Genomic DNA, 18,243 nt, shown 5'->3' with positions numbered 1-18,243 from the left:
ATGAGCTAAGAGGGAAAACAAAACAGTGCAACGGAAATGCAGAGGAAGACTCCCAAGTATCACCGTGACTTGTAGCGTTCGCCCATCCTCAGTGGGGGAGCTAGCCAAAGATTTAAGATTGTGGATTTTTTTTTTAAATAATGTAAGAAAGCATGGCATAGTTTGGGAAAATGACTTTTGCTTGGAAGGTTAATGGCTCTGCTCTGTTCCTTAAAGGACAGAGCCAGTACATACTCTTCCTTGTCTTCCAGCCCTGCAAACCAGTGAGTGTGTTGATTTCTTATGCAGGAAATGTTTTCCGATCGCCACAAAGATCCCAGTCTGTGGAAAGGGACAGCCAAGCTCCAGGCCCCCTTTCCTCTCCCTCCCCCAACAGAAGTTGCCTTTGTGGCCAATATAAAATCGACACGTTGTTGGAGAATTTTCTTTAGGGGTAGCCAAGGCTTTGTAGGAGAGTGGAGCCAGCAAGGGGAAAGGGGAGGGGTAGAGGAGCCTCGACAGCTTAGTGCTGTTTCTCTGCTGGCTGCAATTTGGGGGATGGGAATTATGGAAAAGCAATGACACCAGCCCCCTCACCCCCCCAAAAAAAATTGAAAATAAGAGCAGGCTCATGGCAAGGAGAAGAGGTGGAACCTTTTCAGATTTCCACAGGTCAGTGTTTGGCTAACAGCGGTGACTGAAGAAAACAAAGTAGTTTTAAATTACAGGAGTTCTCTTCTCTAGTAAAAAATCCCAGAGAAGCACTTACAACTGCAGGGATGGTATTTAACACCATTTAAAACTAATTAGTGTCCCCTGGAATAAGAACTACAGTACACACAGAAACTGTGACGCCACCAGCTCACTAAGGAAACAGTGAACATCATCAGAAACTGAGCTTGGTGTGTGTCTCCTGGTTGTTTAAATGGGAATTGCAAATGTATTTCCGCCATTGTTCAAATTTGCTAATCAACTTCACCCTGATCCTACTGAAAGCAGAGAATCAATCCAGTTTTGCAGCCTGTTTTCAAATGAAAAGTGGCAGAAGAAAAAGTTGTGAACTCATGGTGCATGATTTTCAGGGATGTGGCTGGTGGCAAGCATGGGCTGTGGGTGAAGACAGTGCCGGATGTGTCCAGGCTACAGGAGACATATATTTCATTTGTACATGAGTGGGTTGTAGGCACTGTATTATGAAGCATATGTAAAATACATATTTCTTATTGCTGATCAGCTGTAGAAATGAGAAGGAAATAACTTGCATTGGCAAATACATGTTTATCTTGGAATTTTATGATCTTTATGGAGCCAAACTACTAAGTTTATATAGTAGAGCAGTTTTTTATGCTGTATCAATAAAATTGCACAGTTATGGTTCTTTGTAGTCTAAATTTATGCTTTTTAATCGTCCAGGTGCCTGGAGTTAGGAAGGCCAGGAGAAGTAGATCCCTGTGACACGTTGTGGTTGATGCATTTATAAGTAATTCTTTAAATTATGTATCATAACCTTCCTGGTCTTATTCAAAGAAGGCCTTTTTATTTAGGGTGCATTGTAGAAAAGAATGTGAAAATTTAGACTCTTGATTCTGTACCCTTTATGTAAAGTATATTAACTCTTAAATATTTTATATAAGTGACATAAAATACTATGCTAAGAATGATTTGTTTAATATTATTTCAAGTAAATCGTATAACTGCACCCAGAGAATTAGGTTAATAATTACATACTGGATTGCTGCTCATATTTAATTCAAGGTTTCTTCATTTTATGCTATAACTTGTAATTCTAGTTTATAAGAGGAGGTTTTAAAACTTTCACCTGAGCTTACATTATTTGACAATCATACTTTCTATGGAAGAAAGTGTTCGATTCTGCTGAAGATGTAAAGAGAATTAATACAACAGTGTCTCCACCACAGTCATTGTGCATGTAGTGACGAAGGTCAGTCCTGAGCGGATCTACCCAGATTGCATCGTAGAAGCGGCACAAAATTTGTCAGGGGATTCTCCAAACTTAGCAGACACAACTCCAGACTGTTTTGCACGGTACTGATGTTCATGACAAAAGTATGACAGTTACTAATGTGAATGTGCCCACTTTGGTTAAAAAAAATAAAAGGAGTTAGCACTGAGCAAAGAGTAGACTCTCAACAGTGGATGTCTGCTCTGGAAGAGGTGTTTAAAAAAATAAATGTAATTCACCCACATGCAGAAATTGTTCCCCTTTCTTGTGATACCAACAATTAGAAACTAGACACACAGCGGATTTCCTGCACTGGTGTATCACTGAGCATCTCATCTGAGTACATTTAAGAACATTCCTATTTAAAGTTGTTTTTGACATAGTTGGGAGTCACATCTGCTTAGAATGTTAGCTATCATTCACTCCTGTTCTTTTCATTTGTTTTTTTTTTTTTTTTTAATCATGAGACTAATTTTAAAAACTGACTTTTTGAAAACAGTGATTTGACAGTTTAGACAGCACTGGATTTCTAAAACTATATCACACACACACACACACACACACACACACACACACACACACAAACTTAACATTGGTATTCACCTGATCTTTGCATGGAATTCTGGGAACAGATTGGCAGCTATTCACAAAATCATTTTCACATTTTCAGTAATATGCTTTATTACTGAAGATGACTCTGGACTATATAGTTAGGATGGACATTTGGCCTGAGATCTTATGTCAGTATTTCATTTAAAATGACAGCATTAAAACAGTTTGGATGTCCAAGTCATATAAGAAGCCTTAAAGGAATCTTTGTTTGCTGCTGACATCAATGGCTCTACTTATGTGAAGGGAAGTCAGGGTCCCTGTATAGATTCCAGGAAATCTGCACACACTTACCCATTTGTTTTTCTAGACTGGCTATGCTAATCCTGAATATCCTAGCTCCCAAGGGAAGAGTCACAATGTGCCTGGGTAAACTCTAGACTCCCGCTTTGTGTGTGTGTGTGTGTGTGTGTTTGCACATATTTGTAATCTTGAGGGATTTTCATCTCAGGCACCTTAATTCTTCTCTTGTCCGGGTTGCCCTTACATTACTTTTTGACCCACCTTTTCTCTTCCTTCTTTACTCCTTGGGTCTTGAGTATTTTGCGAATTATTGCTATCATTGAACCTTCTTCAGCAGAAGATAGAGTGCATCCATCTTTCCTTGAAGAAACAGATCTTGAAGTTTGCCCGTCTTTGGCTGAATACCACAGCACTTTGCAAATACTGTAGTTTTGTTCTAGCACTTAATTGCCTTGCTGTGAGATTCTTCCACTTATATTTTCTTCTCCTTCTTTGGCAGATTTTGAGTTGAGTAACAAGATGGGGCTTTTGAAATTGTAGCTCAGTCTTAACATAATCTTGGTGACTGCAGGTTGAAATGAACATTAAGTGAACGAAAGAATAAAGTTCTGAAAATGAAAGATATTAATTGCAGTCAAGAAATACTGATGAGTCACTTTGGAAAAGCAGTCACCTTCTACTTTCTCTTCTATGAGAAGATGAATACCATTCATAACCTTTCCTATTTCATTAATGTATTATTGATGTCAGAGACTGATCTCCAGGGCATTCTACTAATGCTTTGAAAAGAACAAGAGGAATACAGGCAACTTAGTATTATTATTCCACCATTTTTATGTGGACATATGAATGGTAACCATGACTTGTTAGGTATTACCATCTAGAAGATAATGATAATAAAATTGTACGTTTCTCTGCTCATATCTCTGTGCATCTCTTCGACATCTTGCTATAGTCATAGCATTTCCAAAAACTTTCCTTGCAGAACTTGATAACACACACACAAAATTAATGCTTACTTGTATTTTAACTCTAAATTAGCAACTATACATATTATAATGGCAGAAAATTACGAAAAATGAAAAATGCTAGCCAAAAAATGCTGATTTTTTTTTCCTTTTTTCAATTTTAGAAATTTACCAATTTAGGAAATACTTCACATGTACAGTGTTTATGAAAGAACAATCTTGCAGTGTGGTTTTTGTAAGCAAATGGTTCATAATATTGAGAGACTTGAAAAGTAAGTGAAGTGTGCCTTCATGTCAGGCTTGCACATATAAGGCAGGCAACATGCAATTCAATAGGTCTTTGTGACTGCTGCAGCTGCAGATAAATGTATTAAAATTATGTTGCCTCGGAAATTCAGGTAGGCGTTTTTCCCTAACGGTTGAGCTCCATGGATCCTTTAATTTATTGTATTTCTCAGTTTAAGGGATTATATTGTTAGTCATTTTTTGAGATAGTTATTTTGTGAAATACCGTTTCCTTTAGAATTAACTTGGTCTGTATTGCCTATAAAAGTCAACTGGCTCTTGAATCAAGAATTAGTGTAATTAAAAAACAAATTTTCCTAGGGTTTGGAGATAGCTCAGTCAGTAAAATATTTGCCACATATAACCTGAATTAAATCCCCAGAAACCCTAATAAAAAGCTGGGTTTGCGGGGGTTGTAAATCAAGAACTGGGGAAGTGGAGATCTAAGGATTCCTAGCCTACCTGGAAAGTTTACATGCCAATGAGAGATGCTTTGTCAAAAAAATAAAAAGATGGATGACTGTCTTGATGAATAACATCTGAGGTTGACCTCTGACCGCTACATGCACACATACACATGCACCTTCCCCAAAAATTACACACACACACACACACACACACACACACACACACACACACTCTTTTTAAAAATAACATGTGCTAGGCTTTCAGATTATGAATCCAAAAGATCATGAAGCTATCTTTTCATCTGTCCTTTGACCTAAAAATGATATCACTAATATATTTTTAATTTAATTTATTTTTACATTTGTAATACTTTGTAATGCTTATTTCTCAGGATATAAGAAAAAATTATATTGAGTATAAAAATAAGGAATGAGACTAATGATTGGGTATTTTAGTTTCTATCAATATCTATGAAAAGTTCTCAATTCAGTTTCCCAATGTACTTTTAATGTATCAGAGATATATTTTCTTTAATTAATATTAGAGATACATTAAAATGTCTAGATTTGTTGCTTCATTGAAGTGAAAGCAGAAGTTTGATGTGCATCGAGCTGAGTTTATAGAATGACTCAGTCATCTTTGACAAGTAACTAAACTTGACTCATTAAGAAGCTGGGAATTACACCTGCGATAATAGAGTTGTATTCAATGAGATTGTACCTATCGATACTTAGCACATTTTTCACATTATGTTAGAACATTAACAAGTGTTAGTATTTTTTTCTCTGTCAATATTCTCCTTTTGGTGGTTCAAAATAGAGTTTTTTTTTTTTTTTTTTGTTTTTTTCGAGACAGGGTTTCTCTGTGTAGCTTTGCGCCTTTCCTGGGACTCACTTGGTAGCCCAGGCTGGCCTCGAACTCACAGAGATCCGCCTGCCTCTGCCTCCCGAGTGCTGGGATTAAAGGCGTGCGCCACCAACGCCCGGCTGAGGTTTTTTTTTTTTTATTGAAACATATAGTTCAGAGATTTATGATTGTTATAAAATATTCTTCTAATGTGATTAATACATTTTATAATATCTTTATAATTGTGCACAATAATAGACATGATGATTTAGGTTCAAGATAAAGCTAACACTCAGTGTTAAACTGAATCTGCCTATTGGTCCCTATGTTTTCTTTTTTTGTTTTGTTTTGATTTTACCTACATTGGTGTTTTGCATTGGTGTTGGGTCCCGTGGAACTGGAGTTACAGATAACTATGAGTTGCCTTGTGGGTCCTGGGAACTGAACCCCAGTACTCTTGAAGAGGAGTCAGTGCTCTTAACCACTGAGCCATCTCTCCATGCCCCTGGTCCGTATGTCTTCATTGTTGGCGCTGCCTTTTGTCTTTTAGTGTCTATAGAAAAGGCTGGACCACACTTTACTGTTTGTTCTTACTGGGAATATAGAGTAGACACAAGGAAAAGTGCTAACACCTAAGATGTTAGGCAGGCTGCAGCAGGGGCATCAGCTGCCGTCTTGCTTCGTGTGTGTGTGTGTGTGTGTGTGTAAAAGAGTAATACCATTGGTTTAGAAACATTCTTTCCTTAGTTATTTATCGACGTACAAATATTTATTTCAAGACTACGTGTATGCTGAGTACTTGACTGTAATATGTCGTGTGTGAAATTCTTTCTTTAGTGAATGTAGCCCTGTAAGAAAAAAAACAAAAACAAGCACACAAACAACCCAAACAAGCAAGGAATTCTGCTGGAAATTTTAGGAAAAGTTTCTATTATTTCTATGTGGATATGGTTGAAATTCTGAATGAGCAAAACACAATTCAAACAAATACTGTGAATTCTAATGTATAAAGTATAACAGGGGAGTTGCTTCCCTTTATGATAAATAGGCCATCAACATGTACAGCATGGAAGTCTTACAAACTATGCATTGTAAATGAAATAGTTTTTCACTGGGACACATTTTCATTAAGGTTTAAAATCTGCTTATAGTACAGTATTGTTCCTTACAGCTGCAGTGGTTTTGATTGTTGAGTGGAGTTCTATTTATATAACATCAGCATGTGGAATTCTGTTTATCTGGTTGTTTATCCTATCTTTAAAATTTTCTTGTTACACATTCATTTCAAAGATTCTCTTTAAATCATGGAGATTTTGAAATCCCTTAAAACTCTTATTCCTTAAATAATCATAGGGAATTGGTAATATTTTAGATGTAATTATTTGAACTTGTCTATGAATTTAGGACATTTAATAAAGGACCATTCAGCCTCATGAGTGTGTATACATTTTGAATTCAATGAAAAAAAGACAGCATCTTTATATTTCTGTATTGATGGAGGCATGACTAATACTTCAAATAGATCAAGCTAGCGGTGTATGACTCATCTCAGCCTGGAAAGCTGTCCTTTGGATATCTTTGCTTATAAGCAATCAAGCTATTTAAGTTAAATTGTTTCCAAGTATTTTAAATTTTGCTGCATTGTACAAAATGAAAATTATATTTGGAGGTTTGCCTTGCAAAGGAGCTCTCTTCAAATGCCAAAGGATTCTCTTTCAAATCTGTTTCAAATCATTTAGAGGGAAAGTATGGCTTTGTTGGCATGACTTTCATTGAAGTATGACCAGTTTTAGTAGGACAATGAATCCCTCTCCAACTTCCTACATATTCAAATATTTTTAAGAAATAAAGTGGATTGTTTTAGGTTTTTTTTTTTTTTTTTTTTTTTTTTTTTTTTTTTTTTTTTTTTATAAAGACAGGGTCTCTCCATAGTTTGGAGACTGTTCTGGAACTCTCTCTGTAGACCAGGCTGGCCTGGAACTCACAGAGATCTGCCTGCCTCTGCCTCCGGAGTGCTGGGATTAAAGGTGAGCACCACCATTGCCCAGCTTCTTCTAGTTTTTATTTGAAGATTTTCAACTTTTTTAAAAGTCAAATTATAAAATGTTCTCTGTATAAATTCCATTACATGCTCCATTTATAGTTAATCTTTAAGTTGTGATCCAAGAGTTCTATCATTATCCGAGAATAATCCAGCTTCCTAGTTATAAAAGATTGATCATTTATCTTCAGTTAGTAAATACAGTTCATGAAATAACAAATTCATAGGAAATATAATGTTTAAAACCAGTTGAATAGATAAGAGTTTTTTGTTAGGTCATACATGTTTGCTATAATCCCTCTACCTCAATTTAGCACAAACTAGAGTCATCTGGGAAGAGGAAAGCTCAGTAGAGGAGCTGTCTCCATCAGGTTGGCTGGTGGGCATGTCTGTGGGGGTATTTTCTTGGTTAGTGATTTATATGTGATGTCCTAACCCACTGTGGCTGGCACCCAACACTGGATAGGTAGGTGGCCCCAGTTGTGTAAGAAAGCAAGCTAAACAAAGGAAAAAGAAGCAAGCAAGCTGAGCTACCATCGGCAGCGAGGCAGCAAGCCCATATGGAATGCTCCTTGTGGTATTCTGTCTCCAGATTCTTGCTTGCGGTCCTTCTTGCCTTGACTTCCCTCAGTGATGAACTATAACCTGGAAACGTAAGAAGAAATATGCCCTGTCCTCCTCAAAGTTGCTTCTCGACAGTATTTTATCGCAGCAATACAGAAAGCAAAGAAGAACACTGTCATTTAGTTTTGTATTTGAAATTACCTTATCAAATGGAAGGTAAACAGTGTTTGCATTATGTGAAATGAAATCACTGACTGAGTGACCTAATCCTAAAATATAATATTCCCAGACTTTTTTTTTTTTTAGATCATAGGTTTCTTTGGAAACTGAAAATTGTTTGGAAAAAACAACGGAAACTTGGGCATGGAAATGGTATTCGAGTGCCAATGGGACAAGATTACAATGTTTTAAATACATGTAGACATTAATCACAAAGCAAAGGGAATTTGGACTCCAGCAGAGAAAGTTACAAGGGTGAAAAGACTTTTTGAAAATTAATATGAGTAAATGATAAAGTGACACAGAAAAGCTTGCCCTTCTGAAAAAAATTTCCCAATGATCCTTTTCAGGTGAATTTTTGAAAACAAACTGATAAACTTTGGAAAAATACCTTCATTTGTACACTTGCATGTCTAAAACATAACAATTTAATTTACATTTTACATTTTGAATGTTTAAAGACTCTTTGTTTGGCTGAGCAGCGGTGGTGCATGCCTTTAATCGCAACACTCAGGAGGTAGAGCCAGGCAGATCTCTGTTAGTTTGAGGACAGCCTGGTCTACAGAGCCAGATCCACGACAGGCACCAAAGCTACACAGAAAAATCATGTCTCGAAAAACAAAAAAACAAACAAACAAACAAAAAAGAAAATAAATAAATAAATAATAAAAGGACTCTTTGTTTACAGAAATAAAGAAGTAAAGCGAATAAACATTTCATGTGTTAAAAGAATACAGCAAGCCCTCCCAATCAAGAAGCACAAGCTTATAGCTCTCTCCTGCAGGCACTGCCTATTTGGGCAATGACAGTGTGAGGTGCATCCTATTTATACCAATATTGTGTGGCCTAAACACTATGATTTATCAAACAGATAATATAACTGAACAAAATGTAATGCACAGGGACCTGGAAGTCTTAGTAGTTTCTCACAGTTTTTGGAGCACTTGAATCTAAGTCTCACATTCTCAGAATTCTAAGAATCTTTCACCATTGCCTAATTAATAAAACCTTCCTTTGAAAGTGTGTAATGGGGAGAATGCTTCAATTGACCGTCACCATTGTCAGAATGTGCATCCAATAACATCTCTGTACCATGAAACAGCACAATCCTGAAGGCCTCTGATCAGACAATAATTAGAATCAGACTTATGATAGGACTGCCGTAAATAATTCATTGGTTCCATCCATTAGATTATGGTTCTGTTTTGGTATGTATTTAATTTTGGTATGGATGGTGATATATTTACTGAAATACATTTTTAGTATCAATTTGAGTTAAGCAAACTATGTATTAGAGAATGTGTCTCAGGTTCATTTTGTCTGTGTGTCTAGGTTTCCTAAGATGATCTATCTAGTACAATTAATTTTCTATTAGTATCTGAGAAAATCTGTGGTTTGGGGAATCCTGCCTTTTCAGTTGTTTTTCTTTTTTTAATCTAAGGAGGCCTTGAGGAATGACCACTCTGAATGGGAGATTGGGGAGGTGAGGGTGAATGCTCTTTCTTTGTTCCTGGTTTGGGTTACTTTGGGTGGGCTCAGTGCCTCAGCTGAAGACAGCAGTGACTGCTGGGTAGACTCTCCTCTTGAGGTTGCGTGGTCCCCATCTCCTTATCACTTAGACCTACTGTTAGTTATGGCCTTGTCATTGTCTAGCATGCCCTGTGCCTTCCTTGCTTCTCACATTCCCTTACCAGAGGACAGGCTGTTGCTTCCTGCAGCTCTTCGAAGACAGAGGTGGTGCACAGCTGTGGTAGTGAAGTGGTCTCTTAAAGCTTCTGAGGTTGATGGGAATCCAATGCTGACTCTTCATCCTTCCCTTCAATGTGCTAAAGGATTAATAAAATAATTAATCCTTTGTGGATTGGCACATTGATCACTCAAAGTGCATGGAGAAGTCATAATTGTCATTTAACTGCTTTTTTTTTGGAAAGCTCAAATGCATAGTAATATTATAATCATACAATTATTAGTTTAACCTGAGCACCTTTTATATGTTATTCTTAATCACTACTCTTATATTCTCTTAATGTCTTTCTGTATTTATCATCTGGTTTGTTGATTATCTAGCTCACGTATAGACAGTTAAGAATAAGTACCATTTTGTGTGTTTTAGTGTATGTGATGTGTGTGGGCATGTGAGCTAGGGCACACACATGCTGTGGTGCACTTGGTGGAGGTCAGAAGGCAGCTTTCAGGACTTAATCTCCTTTTACTGAAATCTGAGGATGGAATGTAGGTAGTTAAGCCTGTGCAGCTACTGTGATTTCCTGCTGACCATCTCACCCAGCCTCGGTGTTTTAATGTTAGCGTGAACGTGGGACATTTAAAGTTTCACAGACATTTGAAGAAGACATTTCTGGGGATGACAAAGAAAATCAAATTGCTTCAAGATTTCAAAATGAAATGAAATTGCTGAAAGAGGAAGTCAGTTCTAATGTGATGTCATTGAGAAAATGGAAAGATAAAGTGAAACCAGAATTTCAGGTGCTAATTCAGTTTTATTTTGCACCTTGGTCTTACTGTGTCCCTCAGAGTACCACAAAAGCAAAAACACAATTTCCTAAACTTCTTGGTTATGTACAAAGCTACAATAAAACTTCCAAGTTTTCCCTTAAAGTTTAGTAAGAATAGAATATTTATTGCTTCTTTCATGTTTAGCCATTAGTCCTTTTTCATATATAGTAAGGGACATGAAAAGAAAAATAATTGACTTTTCTTTTTCTAAGTTTACTCATACAGCTTTATGAGGGTTTGTGAATTAGAATAGACTACATACTGGGAAATATTTTTAAATTGACTACTCAAAAAAATAATGGTGATATGGAAAGGAGGGCACCTTGGGAGTGCAAAATCTGTTTACTTTATGTAATCTTTCCACATTAATCTGGCAAGCTTTCAAAAACCTGCTAGTGCCCCGCAGACTGAGGAATTTCTGTTGACTTTGGCTTCCCAGAGAGGTCAGCCTCCTTCCAGATCTTTCAGCCTGTGGTCAGCCACTTTTGGCTGGCCTCAATTTTTATAATTTAAAAGCTAAACAGTGTATATGCCTAAGAAATTAATACAGTATAGTGGACCTTTATTTTTAAAAAGCTTTAATTTAAAATATGTAATAAAATAGCTAGAGAGCAGCTTTTAAAATTCTATGTATGTTAAAAATCTGCTCACCTGGAAATATGTGACTTTTTATCCCTTTGTGGTTTCCTTGGAATTTTGTAATGACCATATGTTGGTGTTGAATTGCTTGTAAAGGGCATAAATGAATTCTAGGCATAATAAATAGTTCATGTGGTGGCCTCTGGTCTCTGTCATGAGACCACAGAAACCACAAAAATGGAGCAATGATATTATAGAGTAAAAGTAGATTCCTAACTGACAAAACCAATGAAGGCAAGAGAAAGAAGTAACGGCAGACAGTGCCGTCAGACACAGTTTTACCTCAGCATTGGCAATATGTAGTTTTCTTTAAACAAAAAAGTCAACATACCAAATATTAAAGGAACAACCAAAACAAGTTGTTTAGTTGAAGCCTAGAGTCCTGCTAGTTAGTCCCTCTCAGCTCTCTGTGCTGGTCCCAGAAGCAACTTCATTTGAAAAGGTATTGCATTGTCTCAGCCTGCTTATGGCAGAATTTGGAAGGGTTAGTACTGTGCACATCTGTAAAACTACTTCCATGTCACAATCACCAAGAACACGTAAGAACCACCGTTTTGTTTTTATTATGCTCTGTGTAGAATAGAATCCATAATCTACTTAGGATCCTATGACCCACACATCTGTTCTGACTCCTTTCCATACATGTTTCTTCCCACATAATGTGCTTGCTACTCAGGTTTATCTGAGACTAACTTCCAGCAGTTGCGCCACCCTGCAGCCCCGTGTGTGTGTGTGTGTGTGTGTGTGTGTGTGTGTGTGTGTGTGTGTGTGATGATGTTTAGACCTACTGAAGTGTATGACATCAGTGTTCTCTCACGTCTCCACCAAGTGTCATCTAGCCTAATTGACCCTATTGTCTCCTCTCAAGCATCGGTCCACCAAGTCATTTCAAGGTTTGCTTGGCAAAGCATTATGGTGCTGTGGGATGGTCTGTATGTCAAATTACTCTGATTGGTCAGTAAATAAACCACTGATTGGCCAGTGGCTAGGCAGGAAGTATAGGCGGGAGTAACAGAGAGGAGAAAAGAAAGAACAGGCAGGCGGAAGGAGTCACTGCCAGCCACCACCATGACAAGCAGCATGTGAAGACGCCGGTAAGCCACGAGCCACGTGGCAAGGTATAGATTTGTGGAAATGGATTAATTTAAGCTGTAAGAACAGTTAGCAAGAAGCCTGCCACGGCCATACAGTTTGTAAGCAATATAAGTCTCTGTGTTTACTTGGTTGGGTCTGAGCGGCTGTGGGACTGGCGGGTGACAAAGATTTGTCCAGACTGTGGGCAAGGCAGGAAAACTCTAGCTACATTATGGGATAGAATCCATGGGAGGCTTATGTCAAAGGTGAGATCCCCTCTTTTCTCTGTTTCATTGTAGTCAAAGAAATAACCTCTCGTGACCTACATGCCATGAGACACTGCTTTTAGAGCAGTGATTCTCAACCTGTGCATTGCGACCATTTGGGCAGCTCTATCTCCAAAAAGATTTACATTAAGATTCATAACAGTATCAAAATCGCAGTTATGAAGTAGCAACGAAAATAATTTTATGGTTGGGGGTTACCACAGCATGAGGAACTGTAGCTGGAAGTTTTCATGTGCTGGCCCAGCACCAAGGTCCTACCGCCAATTATAAAATTCCTGTGTCCAGTGTGGTCCTGCAACTTCTCAGACCCAAGTAAACACATAGAGGCTTATGTTAATTACAAACTGTATGACCTAATGGCTCAGGCTTCTCACTAGCTAGCTCTTACATCTTAAATTAACCCATTTCTATAAATCTATACTTTGCCACATGGCTCATGACTTACTGGTATCTTTACATCTTGCTTCTCTTGATGGTGGCTGGCAGTGTCTCTCTGCTCTCCTTTTTCCTTCCTCTTTCTCTAGTTGGAATGTCCCACTTAACCTTATTCTGCCTCACTGCTGTGGGATGTTTTGTATGTTAAATGTGTTGCTCTGATTGGATCAGGAGATGCTACCAGCTGCAGCCATGAGTACCAACATGTAAGATACTGGTAAGCCATGAGCTATGTGGCAAGGTATAGATTTATGGAAATGGGTTAATTTAAGATGTAAGAACTAGATAACAAGAAGCCTGCTATGGCCATACAGTTTGTAAGCAATATAAGTGTCTGTGTGTTTATTTTATAAGTGGACTGTTGGACTGCCAGGGCTTGGCAGGACCTGGAGAGAAAATTCTCCAGCTACAATGTCACTATTGGCCAAACAGCTTTATTTATCAACCAATCAGAGCAACATATATTCACAGCATACAGACCGACATCAACCATCAACAAAGAACTATATTAAAAATTCACAGCATTAGGAAGGTTGAGAACCACTCTGCCTTAGCATATGGAGCCTGATAGTCTGTGGATTTGAGAGAGGACACTATGGTTGTCCATTTTTCTAGTTATCTAGATTTAGGCCTCTTCCCACACGACTTCTAGCCATAAACCCACCTGAAAACTTACATTACTGTAAGTATTTCTCTTGTTCACGTACTGGTTTTCTGTGACAAACATGAATACTCATCTCAGACACATTTAACTCTAATATAACTCATCATTTTATTATCTTTTTGTGCATGCCTGTCCTTAGTATGTGGATATACAAATATGTGTGAGTATGTGCATGTATAGGCCACAGGTTGATGCTAGGTGTCTTTTTTGATTGCCCTTCCCCTTATACATTGAAGCCAGGTCTCCTGTTGACCTGTGAGCTCACAAATTTTGATTGGCTATCAAGTCAGCTTGCTCCAAGGATTCCCTGTTTATACCTCCAGAGGACTAGGATTGCAGCCGGGCTGCCTGCTGTTCATGCTTGGCATTTACATCAGTTCTGGGAATTGAACTCTGAGCCTTGTATTAAGTGCCAAGGCTTTTATGAGATGATTTATCTCCTCATCCCCCAATTATTTATATAAAAATCTATAAACAGATTACATTGTGGTAGATAAAATTCTGATTTTCTTTTATATTATTTTGTTAAGTTTTAGTTAGTTGCAAACTGATATTTTTAGTTCTCTGATTATTTACTCACAGTGCCTATCTCTGATTGAAGACATTTTATTAAAGCAAAACCAAAAATATTATTAGTACTGCAATTCCATTGATACAATTGGATGACTGGAATATCATTACTGTTCTGCTCCACATAGTTCCAGACATAGACTGTTTGGGCATATTATTGGAATTGTATTTATATACGACTAGTTTTTGCATGGGATTATTTGAATAGCTCTATCCAATCACGTATAAGCAAAGGTAATAGCATTAATTTCTTTGCTGGAATAAAGCTATGAAGTCTCTTACTTCTGGTATGTAAACTTGCATGTAGTGAAGGGGCTGTCACATCAGCCCGAGTTATTAGTGGGTGAGAAGAGATCTCACTTTGAACCTTGATCAATCTGTGATGGCCAAGAATCATGGAATTGATCTTTGTGGCTTAATACACAGGGTCCAATTGGTGTTGTAGCTTAACCTGACTATTACGATTCAGGTAATGACCAATCTGAAAAGGACTGTGGAAAAATCATGGTGATTGTATTCAATGGTGCTTTGACTTCTTGTTAATGTGTTAAATAATCCAAGGTAGTTGTGTGATGACCATGATCTTGTACAGTATTTGAGGGAAGGATCTAACACATACATAACACTGTGTGTGCTCTGGAGGTGGCTGTGTTTGCCCTTTATGTCAAAGTCACTCTGAAATTCACTTTTTATTTATCAGAATAGTCTTTCCCTAGCTTTTAAAAAGCTAATCTTAAATTTGCTATGAAAAAATCTTGTCTTCTAAAGAAACCATTCGTTAATTGTTGTATATTTATTACGTATGGTACTGGACTTCCTAAGAACATCCTCATAAAAGTACGTAATGCTCTTTAGTCATATATGCCCCTCAAGCCACAATTCTTTTTCCTGTTAGGCCCCTGATTCCTGTAGACAGGGTTACTTATTTTATGTCATACACATGAAAGATTTTATGTATCTATATAAAATGTAGGAACCACAAAGGAAAGAAAACATGGTTTTTGTCCTTTTGATACTGACTTAATTTGCTTTATATGATAATTTTCAGTTGCATTTATTTTTTGAAAATTATGTAATTTTCCTTCTTCATAGTTGAATATATGTCATAAATGACATATGAAATAAAATGTCATAAATGACATTTTGTATTTATACCACATTTTCTTTGCTGATTTTTCTACAGATCGATGCTTAGTTTGAGTCCATGCCTTAGATATTGTGGATAGTGCCTCAGTACATATCAGTGTGCAAACGTCTTCAGGATTTGTTGATTTAGAGTCCTTTGGGTAAATATGTGGGAATGGTATAGCTAGGTCATATGGTAGATTTGTTTTTACTTTTTTTGGAGGACTCTCTCTACTGACTTACCGTGTGTGGCTTGTATTTGAAAAGTTACTTGAAGTTGTCTGTGTCTTAAAACTAAACTAAGCAAAGGATATTGTTATTCTTTGATGACTCATTATCGTCATTATCGCGGTCTAGTCAAGTGAAAACTGTTCTCTCTAGACTGGTGGTTTCAGCTGCAAATTGTTCTGTTCTCTGAACCCTTTCTTTCTGCTCATCTTCCTTTCTCCACCTTGTTTTCCCTTCCTCCCTTTGCTCATTCTCATTCCTTTCTCTCTCTGTTCTTTGACTTTTCAGTAAATACGCAGCAGCGGAGGACCTATAGATGTTGATCCATCGATTAACCACGGTGACAGTTTACACAGCCTCTGTTATTAATAAATGTTGATGGTTTTTGTACACAAATATTTCTATAGAGGTTCCTGGGGAGTTGGTAATCACTTAGCAAGCACTGCTTCATTAATCCTAGCAATTTTCGTGTGAGGTTAATTATGTAGCGTTAATTAACCACCCCTTTGAGTAGGTGGGTTTTTTGTCAGGGAAGTATTCTTACCTCCCCTGAGAAGTGGGAGCAAAAGAGGAGGCTGGTGTGAACTTTTAACAAGCCTAAGGGTTGTTTATTGGGAAGAGAATAGTTCTCACTTGATAGTGGAGTGTTGTCAAGCTCAGGTCTAAGGCCTGCTCCTCCTTTTCCTGGTTTTCATATTTTCAAAATATGCAGGTTATGATATACTCATTAATTATAAGAGGGACACTCCAGGGGTCAGAGGAGAGTATATAATCCACTGGACAAATGAGAAATTAAAATAGAAAGGAAATATATTTTGCTTTTCCCCCTTGATGTTTTCTGAAGAAAATCCAGGGGTGGAGCCAAGTGCTTCTGTTTTGACATGTGAGTGCATATGTGATATGTAATACACATGCATTCACATATATTTTAAAACTGTGTGGCATCGCATGCATCTGTATAATAAGAAAAGACTAACATTTTCCAATAGTTTGAGAATATCCTCTGTGAAGTTGCACTTACTGACTTCTAAATATACTCGCCATTGGAGAATGCAGTGAAGCTAGACAGAAATGAAGATAAAATTTGAAAATTTTTGAAAATTCTCTTGTAGTCTTTCTAATAAAGAAAGAAAAAATAAGTCCATGGATTTCATTCAATATCGGAAATGATAGATTTTACTTTGGACTTGAAAATCGGCCTTTTGTTAAGGAGTTTCCTAAAATCTGACAGAGCAGACCATTCTCTGTTTAAAACTACAACCACCATTGAGAGTTCAGAAGAAATCACACATACCGTGTATGGAAAATCAGAGAGTATCTAATTCCCTTCAGCCATTGGTTGTTCTGGAGGAGAATTTTATGTTCTAGAGTGCACAGACTCCACATCTGTACTCTCAGGTACATGCTTTAGCTCTTCCTTGTCAAAGTTGATTTCAATGGTAAGCAAAATTTCTGCAAGAGATGTTTCATAGTGTTCAGAGTCAGATTCCCCGGATTCCACTCCTGCTTCCTCATTTCTGGCCCTGTGCACTTCAGAGTATTATACATCTCTCTAAACTTCAGGGTTTCTTACCCTCCATGCTCACAGTGGATAATCTTAGTGTAGAAGTCGGGAGATGGAGCGAGGCAGTTCTTGATGCTTGACCGTGTGCACATGGGATGCTGTCAATGCCTGAACTATGCAGTGCAGACTCAGTAAATGTTATCAATTGGGTGATCCCAAAGCACTTTACTGTGCTGGAGATTTTGCTACAGCAAATGAAATTTTGATTCCTAATAAAAAGTAATCCATTTATTTAACAGGCCCCAGAGAAATTAAAAGTGTCTCCTGGAGTGTTCAGTATATGGAAATGTGTTGCTTGTATTCTTTCTTTCCTCTGCCGCTGAGAAAGCTGTGAGTTAAACTGACATACCTGTTTTCCATTACTCCTCATTTGAAAGAGGAGCTGTTCTGTTCACAGCATCACTATTCTTTTCCTTTGAAAATGAATTAGTCAGTGATAATTACATTAGCCCATGAAAGCAACTTTATCTTCTGAGTACTTTTCCTGTCAGGTGTATGTCCAACTAGTCTAGGCCTTTCTTGATAGTGTTTGATTTAAGTGGGCCATTTTACTGGTTCTATCAAGGTAGAATCTCAGGACTAGTACACGTCTTAACATGAAGCCAGCTGTCACTTCTGTCTCTGAGTTCCATCCATCTTGATCTTTCTGAAGAGTGAATTTCCCTTGAAAAGTCTCTTATTTCTGCCTCTTCCCTAACATTTGTTCTTAGGCTTAATTAAGGAAGATAGTAATAAAATGTAACTGTGCATTTGATTTCCCAAGTGATCAACTCGTTTGCTTTCTATTTAAAAACAAAACAAAGCAAAAACTTTATTTTTTGTGTGATGTCACAAGCACAAAATCCAGCCAGAAACACATCACCAGCTTCTTAATTCTCTGGTCTTTTAAGAGCTCCTGGTTAGAAGCTGAGAAACTGCCCTGTGAATGAGGCCTTGCCTGTGGCTGGCAGCTTTCAGCAAGACCTCTGTGACTCACAGGATTCTATGACACGGAGACCAGAATGCACATAAAAGCCAT

At 37.5% G+C, this 18,243-nt stretch overlaps 1 protein-coding gene across 4 annotated transcripts in view; it reads left to right on the top strand.

Annotated features, from left to right (window-relative positions):
* Adgrb3 (adhesion G protein-coupled receptor B3) overlaps positions 1-18,243 on the top strand; it is a 732,632-nt gene that overhangs the window by 5,042 nt on the left and 709,347 nt on the right. The gene's annotated exons all lie outside the window — the stretch shown is intronic.

Source organism: Peromyscus maniculatus, chromosome 21 (genome assembly GCF_049852395.1).
Source record: "Peromyscus maniculatus bairdii isolate BWxNUB_F1_BW_parent chromosome 21, HU_Pman_BW_mat_3.1, whole genome shotgun sequence".
Taxonomy (NCBI): Eukaryota; Metazoa; Chordata; class Mammalia; order Rodentia; family Cricetidae; genus Peromyscus; species Peromyscus maniculatus.
The sequence above is the reverse complement of the archived record's forward strand: the minus strand, read 5'-3'. Positions and strand labels throughout refer to the sequence as shown.